The sequence below is a fragment of the Scyliorhinus torazame genome, chromosome 6, assembly GCF_047496885.1.
Source record: "Scyliorhinus torazame isolate Kashiwa2021f chromosome 6, sScyTor2.1, whole genome shotgun sequence".
NCBI classification, from domain to species: Eukaryota; Metazoa; Chordata; class Chondrichthyes; order Carcharhiniformes; family Scyliorhinidae; genus Scyliorhinus; species Scyliorhinus torazame.
Genome location: NC_092712.1, coordinates 274,174,951 through 274,188,559, shown reverse-complemented (window position 1 = coordinate 274,188,559; position 13,609 = coordinate 274,174,951). Strand labels below are relative to the sequence as shown.

The following is a 13,609-nucleotide window of genomic DNA, read 5'->3' as shown; positions in this document are numbered from 1 at the left end:
TGATTCCCAGCCTCCCGCTGCTCCCCCTCACTGATTCCCAGCCTCCCTCTGCTCCCCCCACTGATTACCCCTTCCTCTGCTCCCCCCACTGATTACCCCTTCCTCTGCTCCCCCTCAGATTCCCCCTCCCTCTGCCCCCTCACTGATTCCCCCTCCCTCTGACCCCCCTCACTGATTCCCCCTCCCTCTGACCCCCCTCACTAATTCCCCCTCCCTCTGACCCCCCTCACTGATTCCCCCTCCCTCTGCCCCCCCTCACTGATTCCCCCTCCCTCTGCCCCCCCTCACTGATTCCCCCTCCCTCTGCCCCCCCTCACTGATTCCCCCTCCCTCTGCCCCCCTCACTGATTCCCCCTCCCTCTGCACCCCAATCACTGATTCCCCCTCCCCCGTCCCCCTCACTGATTCCCCCTCCCTCTGACTCCGCTCACTGATTCCCCCTCCCTCTGCTCCCCCTGACTGATTACCCCTTCCTCTGCTCCCCCTCACTGATTCCCCCTCCCTCTGCCCCGTCACTGATTCCCCCTCCCTCTGCCCCCCCGTCATTGATTCCCCCTCCCTCTGCCCCCCTCACTGATTCCCCCTCCCTCTGACCCCCCTCACTGGATTCCCCTCCCTCTGCTCCCCCTCACTGATTCCCAGCGTCCCTCTGCTCCCCCTCACAGATTCCCAGCCTCCCTCTGCTCCCCCCTCACTGATTTCCACCTTCCCTCTGCCCCCCCTCACTGATTCCCCCTCCCTCTGCCCCCCTCACTGATTCCGCCTCCCTCTGCCCCCCCTCACAGATTACCCCTCCCTCTGCTCCCCCACACTGATTGCTCCCCCCTCACTGATTCCTCCTCCCTGTGCCCCCCTCACTGATTCCCCCTCCCTCTGCCCCCCCTCACTGATTACCCCTCCCTCTGCCCCCCCTCACTGATTACCCCTCCCTCTGCCCCCCCTCACTGATTACCCCTCCCTCTGCTCCCCCTCACTGATTCCCCCTCCCTCTGCTCCCCCTCGCTGATTGCTCCCCCCTCACTGATTCCTCCTCCGTTTGCTCCCCACTCACTGATTCCCCCTCCCTCTGCTCACGCCCTCTGATTCCCAGCCGCCCTCCCCCTCCCCTGATTGGCAGCCTACCTCAGTGCCCATCCCCAATCACCAGCCTCCTACTCTCTCCCTTCCTTATCCCCGGCTTCCCTTTCCAAATCCCAATCGTGAGCCTACCTCTCTGTGGTAATATGACTAGGGGTATTACGGTACCTTCAGAGGTGAGCTGGCATTGGTGCAGAGGACTCGCTGCCCATTGGCCCAGGTAAGCCATGTGCCTCCCCTTGTTCCCCGGCAGTCGGCCATTCTTCTGTACGTCTCCTATCGGGCACACATCTTGTGTATTGGCCTTTTGTTTGGATCGCACCAAAAAGAAATCTTCGCCTCGTGTCCACTTGATGCTGCATTAATTTAATCCACAAGTTTTAAAAGATGGAGCTTTGTATCAAGCCGGAGTGCCTTCGACTCAGCACGCTCGCAGCAAATGCAACAGCTGTATTTAAACACTGGCTGGCGTGTTTTAACAGTTATTTAAGCACAGCCGAAAGCCGCCCGTCGAGTGAACACAAACTTCATTTCCTCCACTCGTGCGTGGACACTGCCGTGTACACGCTCATAGAGGACGAACCAGACTTTGACGCAGCTATGGACTTACTGAAAGGACATTTCATCCGGCCAGTTAACCAGGTCTGCGCACGGCACTTGCTGGCCACGAGACAGCAATTCCCCGGTGAGTCCTTAGATGAATTCTACCAGACCCTCCTTGTTCTGGGGAGGAACTGCGCCTGTCCACAAGTTTCTGCGGCAGAGCACACCGAACTTTTAATTCGAGATGCTTTCGTGGCGGGTATTCAATCTACCCAGATCCGCCAGAGACTCTTGGAGAAGGAAACTTTAAGCCTCGCTGAGGCGCGGGTCCTCGCCTCCTCTTTCGATATCGCAAACCGCATCGCCCACCCGTACGCTCCCTACCGCGCGGAGGCCCCCTGGGCGGCATGGAACGCAACCCCCCTCACCTCGGCAGACTCTGACCCCCCCCAGGCCTGCGCCGCAGGGCGCCTCGATAAACCCACGGGGCCCCGCTGCTACTTTTGCAGCCAGGCCAAGCACCCCCGCCAGCGCTGCCCGGCCCGCACCGCAACCTGAAAAGGCTGCGGCAAAAAGGGCCATTACGCGACTGTTTGCCAGTCCAAGGTGGTCGCTGCAGTCTCGAGCAACGGCCGCGGGTCCGCCCCCCAGCGCTCCTCTCACGCCCCGCGGACCTCGCTGCCCCCACCCCCCACCGCCACGAGTGACCACTGGGCGCCGCTATTTTGTTCACCCCCCCACCATGTGCGGCCGACGGGCGCCGCCATCTTGGATCAGCACCGAGGACCCAGCAAGTGACCACTCGCTGCCGGATGACGACTCGGAGTTCCTGCCTCGACTCGCCTCAGTAACGTTGGATCAGTCACGGCCCCGCAAGCTTTCCACGGCGACCACGAAGATTTTCCTCAACGGTCACGAAACGAGCTGCCTGTTGGACTCCGGGAGCACAGAAAGTTTCATCCACCCTGACACGGTAAGACGCTGCGCGCTTCCTGTTCATCCGGTTCGACAACTAATCGCTCTGGCCTCCGGTTCGCACTCGGTCCAGACCACAGGATGCTGCATAGCGGACCTCACGGTCCAGGGGAGGGTGTTTAAAAATTATAAGCTCTTCGTCCTTCCCTACCTCTGCGCGGCAGCACTCCTGGGGTTAGATTTTCAGTGCAACCTCCAGAGCTTAACTTTCAAATTCGGCGGCACTATGCCCCCCCTTACTGTCTGCAGCCTCGAGTCCCTCAAGGTCGATCCCCCTTCCCTGTTTCCGAACCTCACCCCGGATTGCAAACCCGTCGTCACCAAGAGCAGACGGTACCGTGCCCAGGACCGGATCTTCATTAGGTCCGAAGTCCAAAGACTCCTGAAGGAGGGGGTTATCGAGGCTAGCAATGGCCCCTGGCGAGCACAAGTGCTGGTGGTTAAGACCGGGGAGAAAAATACAGTCCGACCATCAACCGATTTACGCAGCTGGACGCGTATCCTCTCCCACGTATCTCCGACCTGGTTAACAGGATCGCGCAGTACAAGGTTTCTTCCACGGTGGACTTTAAGTCCGCCTACCACCAGCTCCGCATCCGCACGAGTGACCAAAAGTATATTGCGTTCGAAGGGGATGGGTGACTCTACCACTTTTTAAGGGTTCCTTTCGGTGTCACGAATGGGATCTCGGTCTTCCAAAGGGAGATGGACCGAATGGTCGACCAACACGGTTTACGGGCAACCTTCCCGTATCTCGATAATGTCACCATCTGCGGCCACGACCAGCAGGACTACAATGCCAACCTCCGCAAATTCCTCCGTACCGCAAAACTCCTTAACCTGACCTACAGTAAGGATAAGTGAGTGTTTAGCACCGACCGTCTAGCCATCCTCGGCTACGTAGTACGTAACTGAGTGATGGGCCTCGACCCCGAATGCATGCGCCCCCTGATGGAGCTCCCCCTCCCCCACTCCCCCAAAGCCCTCAAGCGCTGTTTGGGGTTCTTTTCGTATTACGCGCAATGGGTCCCCAATTACACAGACAAAGCCAGTCCCCTCATCCAATCAGCCATATTTCCCCCTGTCGATGGAGGCCCGCCAGGCCTTTAGCCGCATCAAAGCAGACATTGCAAAGGCCACGATGCGCGCTATCGACGAGTCTCACCCTTTTCAGGTCGAGAGCGACGCGTCTGATGTTGCTCTAGCGGCCACCCTCCACCAAGCGGGCAGACCCGTGGCCTTCTTCTCCCGGACACTCCACGCTTCCGAAATCCGACATTCCTCGGTCGAGAAGGAAGCACAGGCCATAGTTGAAGCTGTGCGACATTGGAGGCAGTATCTGGCCGGCAGGAGGTTTACCCTCTTCACAGACCAGCGGTCAGTAGCTTTCCTGTTCAATAATGCACAGAGGGGCAAGATAAAGAACGATAAAATCTTGCGGTGGAGGATTGAGTTGTCCACGTACAACTACGACATCTTGTATCGTCTTGGGAAGCTGAATGAGCCTCCCGATGCCCTGTCCCACAGCACCTGTGCCAACGCACAAATGGACCGCCTCCGAACCCTCCACGTGGACCTCTGCCACCCTGGGGTCACCCGCTTTTTCCATTTCATAAAGACCCGCAACCTGCCCTACTCCATCGAGGACGTCAGGACAGTCACTCGGGACTGCCACATCTGCACGGAGTGCAAGCCGCACTTCTACCGCCCTGAACGGGCGCACCTGATAAAGGCTTCCCGTCCCCGCGTGGACTTCAAGGGTCACCTCCCCTCCAACAACCGCAACACGTACTTCCTCAACGTGATTGACGAGTACTCCCGCTTCCCATTCGCCATCCCCTGCCCCGACATGACCACAACTACCATCATCAAAGACCTGCATACCATCCTCTCCCTGTTCGGTTACCCCGCATACATTCATAGCGATCGGGGGTCCTCCTTTATGAGCGACGAGCTGCGTCAATTCCTGCTCAGCAGGGCATCGCCTCCAGCAGGACGACCAGTTGCAACCCCCGGGGTAACGGGCAGGTCGAGAGGTAGAACGGGACAGTCTGGAAGACCGTCCTGCTGGCCCTACGGTCCAGAAATCTCCCAGTCTCCCACTGGCAAGAGGTCCTCCCAGACACCCTCCACTCCATCCGGTCACTTCTCTGTACCGCCACTGACCAAACGCCTCACGAACGTCTTCTTGTTTTTCCTAGAAAGTCTTCCTCAGGGACCCCGCTCCCGACCTGGCTGGCTACCCCCGAGCCCATTCTGCTCCGGAAACATGTGCGGGTGCACAAGTCGGACCCGTTGGTCGAAAGAGTCCAGCTACTCCACGCGAACCCGCATGTGGAGTATCCCGACGGTCTCCCTCCGGGGCAAGATAAAGTTGCCCCCAGCAACGACGCACCCACAGCTCAGCGGACAGGGACCCTCTCCCCCGACCTGGCCCCCGCTACCTCCAACTAGGGGTACGGACACAGAAATAAGATCATCGCTCCCGGAGTCACGGACAACCACCACTCCAGCAAGATCATCGCTCCCGGAGTCACGGACGTCACCTACTGCTCCGACGTCACCGGCACCACTACGCAGGTCAAGCAGGACATCGCGGGCACCCACTCGACTGATTGAATCGATGTGACCTACGGGTGGACTTGGGGTGGACCTCTGGCTGCGGATGGACTCTTGTGATTTTTTTTGTTCTTTAACTGTTCACTATTTTTTCCCCCCCTGATTATTGCACACTGTACATAGTTATTGTTCTCCTCTTGAATAATTGTTACGGGTCAGTGGGCAGCCATCGATGCAACGGCAGGTTGTAAACATCTCTAGTCATACTACCAGCCTCACGTACTCATGGAACACCAAACCCCCCACCCCTGGCTTCCTTTTCAACAAGGTGTGAACGTGGTAGTATGACCAAGGGTATTACGGTACCTTCAGAGGTGAGCTGCCATTGGTGCAGAGGACTCGCTGCCCATTGGCCCAGGTAAGTCATGTGCCTCCCTGTGTTCCCCGGCAGTCGGCCATTCTTCTGTACGTCTGCTGTCGGGCACACATCTTGTGTATTAAAGCCTTTTGTTTGGATTGCATCTTCGCCTCGTGTCCAACTGATGGTGCATCACTCTCTCTTACATCTCTATTGCCAGGCTGCCTGTATCCTCGTTCCGATCGTTTAGCAACCTCCTTCTCCTTCCTTCCTCCAATTTCCAGGGATCATCCCCAATGGTCCACAACTCCTGCCTCCTGTGCTTGGTGTTCTTTCCTGGTCAGCAACAGGCTGTCCATTTGACACCCTAACATTAAATTCCACAGGACCTTAACGTTCCTGGCCTTGCCAGAAGCTTGGCCATTATTGGCCTCCTCTATATCCTCACCGCCTCTCCTTAAACATGAGGATTGTTACTTGCTTGATGGATGTTCTCATATTTAATATAAATATTTATACATTCTGGCATAAATGAGACACTCTGACAACAGGATGTAGTGCTTCCTCTAAAATCTATATCCCTTGTATCACTTCCTGTCTGTCTTTACTGAAGCAAGGATTTAAGTCAACTTTCATAATGTTTTTGATATTGTAATATGAGTATAGTAATGTCAATGGCCTCTGCAAGGCCTCTCCGGAAGCAGTAGGCTGGAGACTATAACAAGGTCAATGCCTGCTTGGCTGTGGAGTGTAAGGCGGATATCAGAGAGTCCAGAAAGAACAAAAGACTCCCAGCCCCTGACCTCATTAGTGACCTGCAGAGGCAGGTGTGAGCAGTTCAGTGTATTTTAGTTAAAAGGCACAGAATTTAGCACGATAGAAGAACATTCGGGCCCTGGCATCTGTGCTGATTCTTGTTATACCACTGCTGTCCAGCACATTAGATGCTAGACACTAATGTTAACCCAAATATGGCTAATTGTTTTTGATTGATTGATTAAAAATGAAATGACAGATACCTTCATCACCAGGTGATCTCAATATTAATTTACATACTGTGTGTACCATGTGTGCTTTCAATTTTTTGGTTAAATGGTCTGCAGGAACAGAGAGTGTTCTTGACTTTTGGGTTTGCCTATTGGTTATCTGCAAACATGGTGTTCCAGGTGAAAACAGCAGATAGCAGCACTGTAGAAACACCAGAAATATTGGGCTGGATTTCATGGGGCATTGCAGTGCCCACCCGCCAGCCTGGCTAAAATGTCGGGTGGGGGGGGGTTAGATTGGGGGGAAAGCCCCGCCCAGAATCCCGATGGCTGACCTGCAGCTATTTAGTGCTGGAGGTCTTCGTCCCTTGCCCAACACTAGTCCATGGCAGCGAAAGCTACAAGGCAACCGGACTGGTGTGGGCCTACTCTGCTGCAAGTATTTTTTTAAAATATAAATTTAAAGTAGTCAATTATTTTTTTCCACCTAAGGGGCAATTTAGTGTGGCCAATCCACCTACCCTGTGTCATGATATCCAGATCAGCATATCATGGTGCAATCACACGCACACTGATGGACAGGCAGTTGGACCAACCAACACACACATCACATCGCAGCCAATCACCGGTGAGAGCACACACACTATAAAACAGGGAACACCACAGTTCCCGCTCATTCTACCAGGAGATAGCTCAAGAGCTCACAGCGCGCCACTCAGACATAGACCATGTGCTGAGTGCCTCACTAGGATAGTAATAGGGCTGGGTCCACAGGTTAGCTGGTGAAGCACGTACCCAAGCCAGTAGTTAGTTGTAACCGTTGATTAGACAATAAAACAGAGTTGTACCATCTACAGCCGTGTTGGATCATTTGTGCATCAGAACACCCAACACATGATACCAGTAATGGACGCAAACCAGCGACTGTGAGACTTACCTGCACCCTTTCAGAAATCCGCCATCCTGCTCCATGGAAACCATCAGCCTGCCGCAGCCGCTCCGAATCGCTTTGTAATCTTGGCGTAAACTGGAAGCTGTTTAAACAGTGCTTCCAACTCTTCCTAGAAGCCACAGACAGGGAGAATGCATCGGACACCAGGAAGATCGTCCTCCTCCTCTCCACGGCGGGGCAACACGCCATCCACATCTACAACTCCCTGGCATTCGCGGGAGGCGAGGACAAAACAAAATATAAGACGGTGCTTCTAAAGTTCGAGGAACACTTCAGCGTCAAAGTGAATGAGAGCTTCGAGAGGTACCTCTTCCAGCAGCGCCTGCAGGGTAAAGATGAGTCTTTCCAATCTTACTTAACACACCTCCGAATCCTCGCGCAGTCCTGCGGCTATGAGGCCACCTCCGACTCCATGATACGGGATCAGATAGTTTTTGGGGTCATCTCGGACACTCTACGCCAGCAGCTCCTTAAAATTAAGCGCCTCACCCTAGCGACTGCCATCGAGACCTGCGTCCTCCATGAGAACACGATCAGCCGGTACTCCCAAATCCAGGCAGCCGAAACAGCACGGCACGGGCCCCACGAGGCGGAGCGGGTCCAGTCGATCGAGTACCTCACGGCCCATGACCCGGACGAGGATGGCCATTTCGCGTGCTTTCCGAGACCTCCCGTGCTTGTACGCGCCAAAGGAGGGGATGTTGACGCAGAGGAACGTGATGTGCAGGCGCGCTCTACGCAGGACCACACCGCGCATGCGCGGTGGCGCAACAAACGCAATGAATGCCATGACATCATGACATGCGGCAACTGTGGGTCCGCCCACTTAAAGCGGCAATGTCCGGCCAAAGTGCGACAATGCCTCCACTGTGGCAGGATGGGTCACCATGCTGCCTGCTGTCGAGCAGCTCAACCTGTCAACTCCCAACAATTCCGCCAGCCTCGCAGGGACGTGCGGGTGATTCAGCCCCCCTACACTGAGTCATATCCAGACAGTATGCAGACCAGCGATACCGAAGACAGGGAGTTCTTCCGCGTTGCGATAATCCACAAGAACCGGGAGTCCCCAAGTCGGAACCACCAGCTGCTGCCAGTGCACAGCATTGATCCGGGCGATGAGTGGTGTGCCACCCTAACAGTCAACCGATCCCAGATCACATTTCGCCTGGACACTGGTGCCTCCGCCAATCTCCTCGCATGGTCAGCCTTCCAGACCTTGAAGGTTAAACCACCGATTCTGCCATCCCACTGTCAGCTGGTTGACTACGATGGAAACGTCATCCCGGCCACGGGGTCCTGCCAGCTCGAAGTTACACACAACTCCCACAAAGCCACATTATTATTTGAAATCGTAAGATCCTCGAAGGACTCTCTGTTAGGCGCACAGGCGTGCAAGATCCTCCACCTCGTTCAGCGGGTACACACTCTGTCTCCAGAAGGCACGTCCGATTTCCCAGATGCAGACTTTAGGGCGCAGCTCCACTCGCTCCTCGCCCACAACCAGGAGGTTTTCGAGGGCATGGGCACACTGCCCTACACTTACAGAATACGGCTCAAACCGGACACCACCCCGGTCATTCATGCACCTCGTAGGGTCCCAGCACCACTCAAGGACCGCCTCCAGCAGCAGCTGCAGGACCTGCAGGACTAAGGAGTGCTTTCCCGGGTCACGGAGCCAATGCCGTGGGCCAGCTCCATGGTGAGCGTCAAGAAGCCCTCCGGCGAGCTCCGGATCTGTATCGACCCAAAAGATTTAAATCACAACATTATGAGGGAACACTACCCCCATACCCAAACGAGAAGAAATCACGAGCGAGATGGCTCGGGCAAAAATATTCACCAAGCTTGATGCCTCAAAGGGCTTCTGGCAGATTCAATTGGATCAGTCCAGCAGGAAGCTGTGCTCTTTCAACACTCCATTTGGCAGATACTGCTACAATAGGATGCCATTCGGCATCATTTCGGCCTCCGAAGTGTTCCATCGTATCATGGAACAGATGATGGAGGGCATCGAAGGGGTACGCTTCTACGTAGACGACATTATCATCTGGTCCACCACACCGCAGGAGCACATCAGTCATGTCTAGCGTGTCTTTGCACGGATACGGGATCAGGGCCTGCGCCTTAACCGAGCCAAATGCTCTTTTGGCCAGACTGAGCTAAAGTTTCTGGGGGACCACATATCCCGGTCAGGGGTGCGACCGGATGCCGACAAAGTGGCAGCCATCGCAGCCGTGCAGCAGCCGTCAGACAAGAAGGCAGTGTTACGCTTTCTCGGAATGTCAACTTCCTGGGGAAGTTTATTCCTAACCTTGCTTCGCACACGACTTCTCTTCGCCACCTGGTCAAAAAGGCAACGGAATTCCAGTGGCTGCCCGCACACCAGAGTGAATGGGAGGAGCTCCAGGTCAAGCTCACCACCGCCCCGGTATTGCCGTTTTTCAATACCACACGGGAAACAAAGATCTCAACTGACGCCAGCCAGTCTGGCATTGGGGCGGTACTCCTGCAACGGGACGACACCTCATCATGGGCTCCGGTCGCCTATGCCTCGCGGGCCATGACCCCCATAGAACTGCGCTATGCGCAGATCGAGAAGGAGTGCTTAGGCCTGTTGACTGGCATCGACAAGTTCCACGACTCTGTATATTGTCTTCCGCAGTTCACTGTGGAGACCGACCATCGCCACCTGGTCGGCATCATTCAGAAGGACCTCAACGACATGACCCCTCGCCTCCAGCGCATTCTGCTCAAGCTCCGGAAGTACGACTTCCAACTTGTCTACACCCTGGGGAAGGATCTCATCATCGCAGATGCTCTGTCCAGGGCGGTCAACACACCGCCCAACTCGGAGGGGTTCGTTTGTCAGGTCGTCGCATAGGTAGCCTTCACATCGGCCAATCTGCCGGCCACTGATGCACGTCTGGCCCACATTCGCCGTGAGACTGCGGCTGACCCCCTTCTACGACGTGTGATGCGCCACATGACGGAAGGGTGGCTCAAGGGGCAGTGCCCACAATTTTACAATGTCCGGGACGACTTGGCCGTCACTGATGGTGTCCTCTTGAAGTTGGACCGGATTGTGATCCCACACAGCATGCACCGGCTTGCCCTCGAACAACTGCACGAAGGCCATCTCGGTGTTGAAAAGTGCAGGAAGAGGGCCCGAGAGGCTGTGTACTGGTCGGGCATCAGCAACGACATCGCCAACATGGTGCTCAACTGCCCCACCTGCCAAAGGTTTCAGCCGGCGCAACCCCCTGAGACACTTCAGCCCCATGAGTTGGTCACGTCCCCCTGGGCGAAGGTGGGCGTGGACCTCTTTCATGCGCTCGGCAGGGACTACATTATTCTTATTGACTACTTCTCAAGTTATCCTGAGGTCATACGCCTGCACAACACAAGGTCATCAGCTGCCATCCGGGCATGCAAAGAAACCTTTGGTCGCCATGGAATTCCGCTCACCGTCATGTCTGACAATGGGCCTTGCTTTGCGAGTCAAGAATGGTCTTCCTTTGCCACTTCATACAACTTCACACACGTGACGTCCAGTCCCTTGCATCCTCAGTCGAATGGCAAGGCGGAAAAGGGCATCCACATTGTGAAGCGACTCCTCTGCAAGGCTGCTGATGCCGGATCGGACTTCTGTTTAGCCCTGCTGGCCTATCGCTCGGCCCCACTGTCCACGGGCCTCTCGCCAGCCCAGCTGTTGATGGGTCGCACCCTCAGGACCATGTTCCTGACCTCGACCATGCTCCAGTATTACGAAGGATGCAACCACAGCGTGCTCAGCAGAAGGTGGCACATGACGCTCGGGCGACTGATCTTCCTGCCCTGGCGCCTGTAGACAATGTCCGCATACACCTACCGGAGGGTGGCTGGTCGGCAACCGCCGAGGTTCTCCGCCACGTGGCTCCCCGCTCATTCCTGGTTCATATGCCGGATGGCTCTATTCGCCACCGTAATCGGCGGGCCCTTTGGTTCCGCGTTCGCTACGAGATCATGCACCGGTGCCACGCCCTCCTGTTGTCGACTTTGTTGAGCTTCCTGCCACTCTGCCTCTTCCTCTCTCGCCCGTGGCCAGGCCCATTCCTCAGCCGGTGGATCCTGACCCACCCTTGACGCGGTCAACCCGAATTCGTCGCCCACCTGAGAGACTTGACTTATGAGCCTGTTAGCACATTGGACTCACTGAATTGTCTTACAGTACTGTTAACAATTTTTTTTTCTTGTCGTTCATTGTTCCAGAGTTTTCTCTCGTCGTTTGTTGATTGCATTTGTTCTATTATTGGTACAACGTCGTTCTGTTGCACCTGACACCTTCCTCTGTATATAGTTTAGCCTCATGTACATGTTGTAAATATTGCACACACATACTCAGTACACATTTCTATTTATTATCATGTCGGCACATATCCTTGGTGAAAGGGGGGGATGTCATGATATCCAGATCAGCATATCATGGTGCAATCACACACACACTGATGGACAGGCAGTTGGACCAAGCAGCACACACATAACATTGCAGCGAATCACCAGTGAGAGCACACGCACTATAAAACAGGGAACACCACAGTTCCCGCTCATTCTATCAGCGCGCCACTCAGACATAGACCATGTGCTGAGTGCCTCACTAAGATAGTGATACGGCTGGGTCCACAGGTTAGCTGGTGAAGCACGTACCCAAGCCAGTAGTTAGTTGTAACTGTTGATTAGACAATAAAACAGAATTGTACCGTCTACAGCCGTGTTGGATCATTTGTGTATCAGAACACCCAACACGACACCCTGCACATCTCTTTGGCTTGTGGGGGTGAGACTCATGCACACACGGGGAGAATGCGCAAACTCCACACGGACAGTAACCTAGGGCCGGGATCGAACCCAGGTCCTCGGCACCATGAGGCAGCAGTGCTAACCACTGCGCCACCGTGTCGCCCAACCCTGTTGCAAGTATAACACTTGTTGTGACTGGATGAGGTCCTTAAGAAGCCATTAATTGGCACTTAAGAGCTAAATAGTTTGAAGGTCGAACAGTTTATCTAATGGCTCCCCCTTTCCTCTTTAAGGACAGATGAGTACATGATGGGCACAGCACCCACTGGATTTTGTGCCCACTGGCAGGGGTATGAAGACTGAAGGGTCACGTAATCCAGCCCTTTGTATGGACAGGAAAGATTCCATGTGGTCAGCTCAACCAATTGGATTAATCATTCCGGGTCAACAAAACAACGCAAGACAAGGTGATAATGAGAAGGGCAAAGGACAAAGGTGCACCAGGATCCAGCCATATTCTGGGCCAAGAACAGGGTAAGGGGCAGGGATGGGTGTGTGGGCTATAATGTTAGGGAGTGAGAGTAGCCTGGATGGTGAGTGCAGGGGCCCGGAGGGGAGGGGGGGGGAGATCTAGATGGAATGTCAGTGGTGGGCCTGAATGGAGAATGGGCTGTTTGCATGGAGAGTATGAGGGTTCTGGAGGTAGAGCAGGAGGGTTTGGACAGAGAGTGTGCGGGATCTGGAGCTTTTGAACAGAGAGTGGAGGAGTCTGAATGGAGAGTGAGAGGCTTCTGGAGGTAGAGCAGGGGGCTCTGGATGGAGAGCGAGGGGGGCACTGGATTGACAGCGAGTAGGGTCTGGAGGGAGAACGAGGAGGGTGTGGATGGAGAACGAGGAGGGTGTGAATGGAGAATGAGGGGGCTCTGGATGGAGAACGAGGAGGATGTGGATGGAGAGTGGGGGGGGGTCTTGATGGAGAATGGGGGGGTCTGGATGTAGGGTGAGGGGGGCTGGATGGAGGGCGAGGGGGGGCTGGATGGAGGGCGAGGGGGGGCTGGATGGAGAGTGAGGGGGGCTGGATGGAGAGGGAGGGGGGGCTGGATGGAGAGGGAGGGGGGGCTGGATGGAGAGGGAGGGGGGCTGGATGGAGAGGGAGGGGGGGCTGGATGGAGAGGGGGGCGGCTGGATGGTGAGGGAGGGGGGTCTGGATGGAGAGGGAGGGAGGGGGGGCTGGATGGAGAGGGGGGGCTGGATGGAGAGGGAGGGGGAGGGGGGCTGGATGGAGAGCGAGGGGGGTCTGGATGGATAGTGAGGGGGGGCTGGATGGAGAGGGCGGGAGGGGGGGCTGGATGGTGAGTGAGGGGGGTCTGGATGGATAGTGAG

General features: G+C 55.6%; 1 long non-coding RNA gene across 1 annotated transcript; it reads left to right on the top strand.

Annotated features, from left to right (window-relative positions):
- Positions 1-377: 377 nt before the first annotated feature.
- On the top strand, positions 378-6,530 carry LOC140425437 (uncharacterized). The gene is made up of 2 exons (XR_011947866.1): positions 378-2,593; positions 4,797-6,530. It is a non-coding gene; the product is annotated as an uncharacterized lncRNA (long non-coding RNA).
- Positions 6,531-13,609: the final 7,079 nt, after the last annotated feature.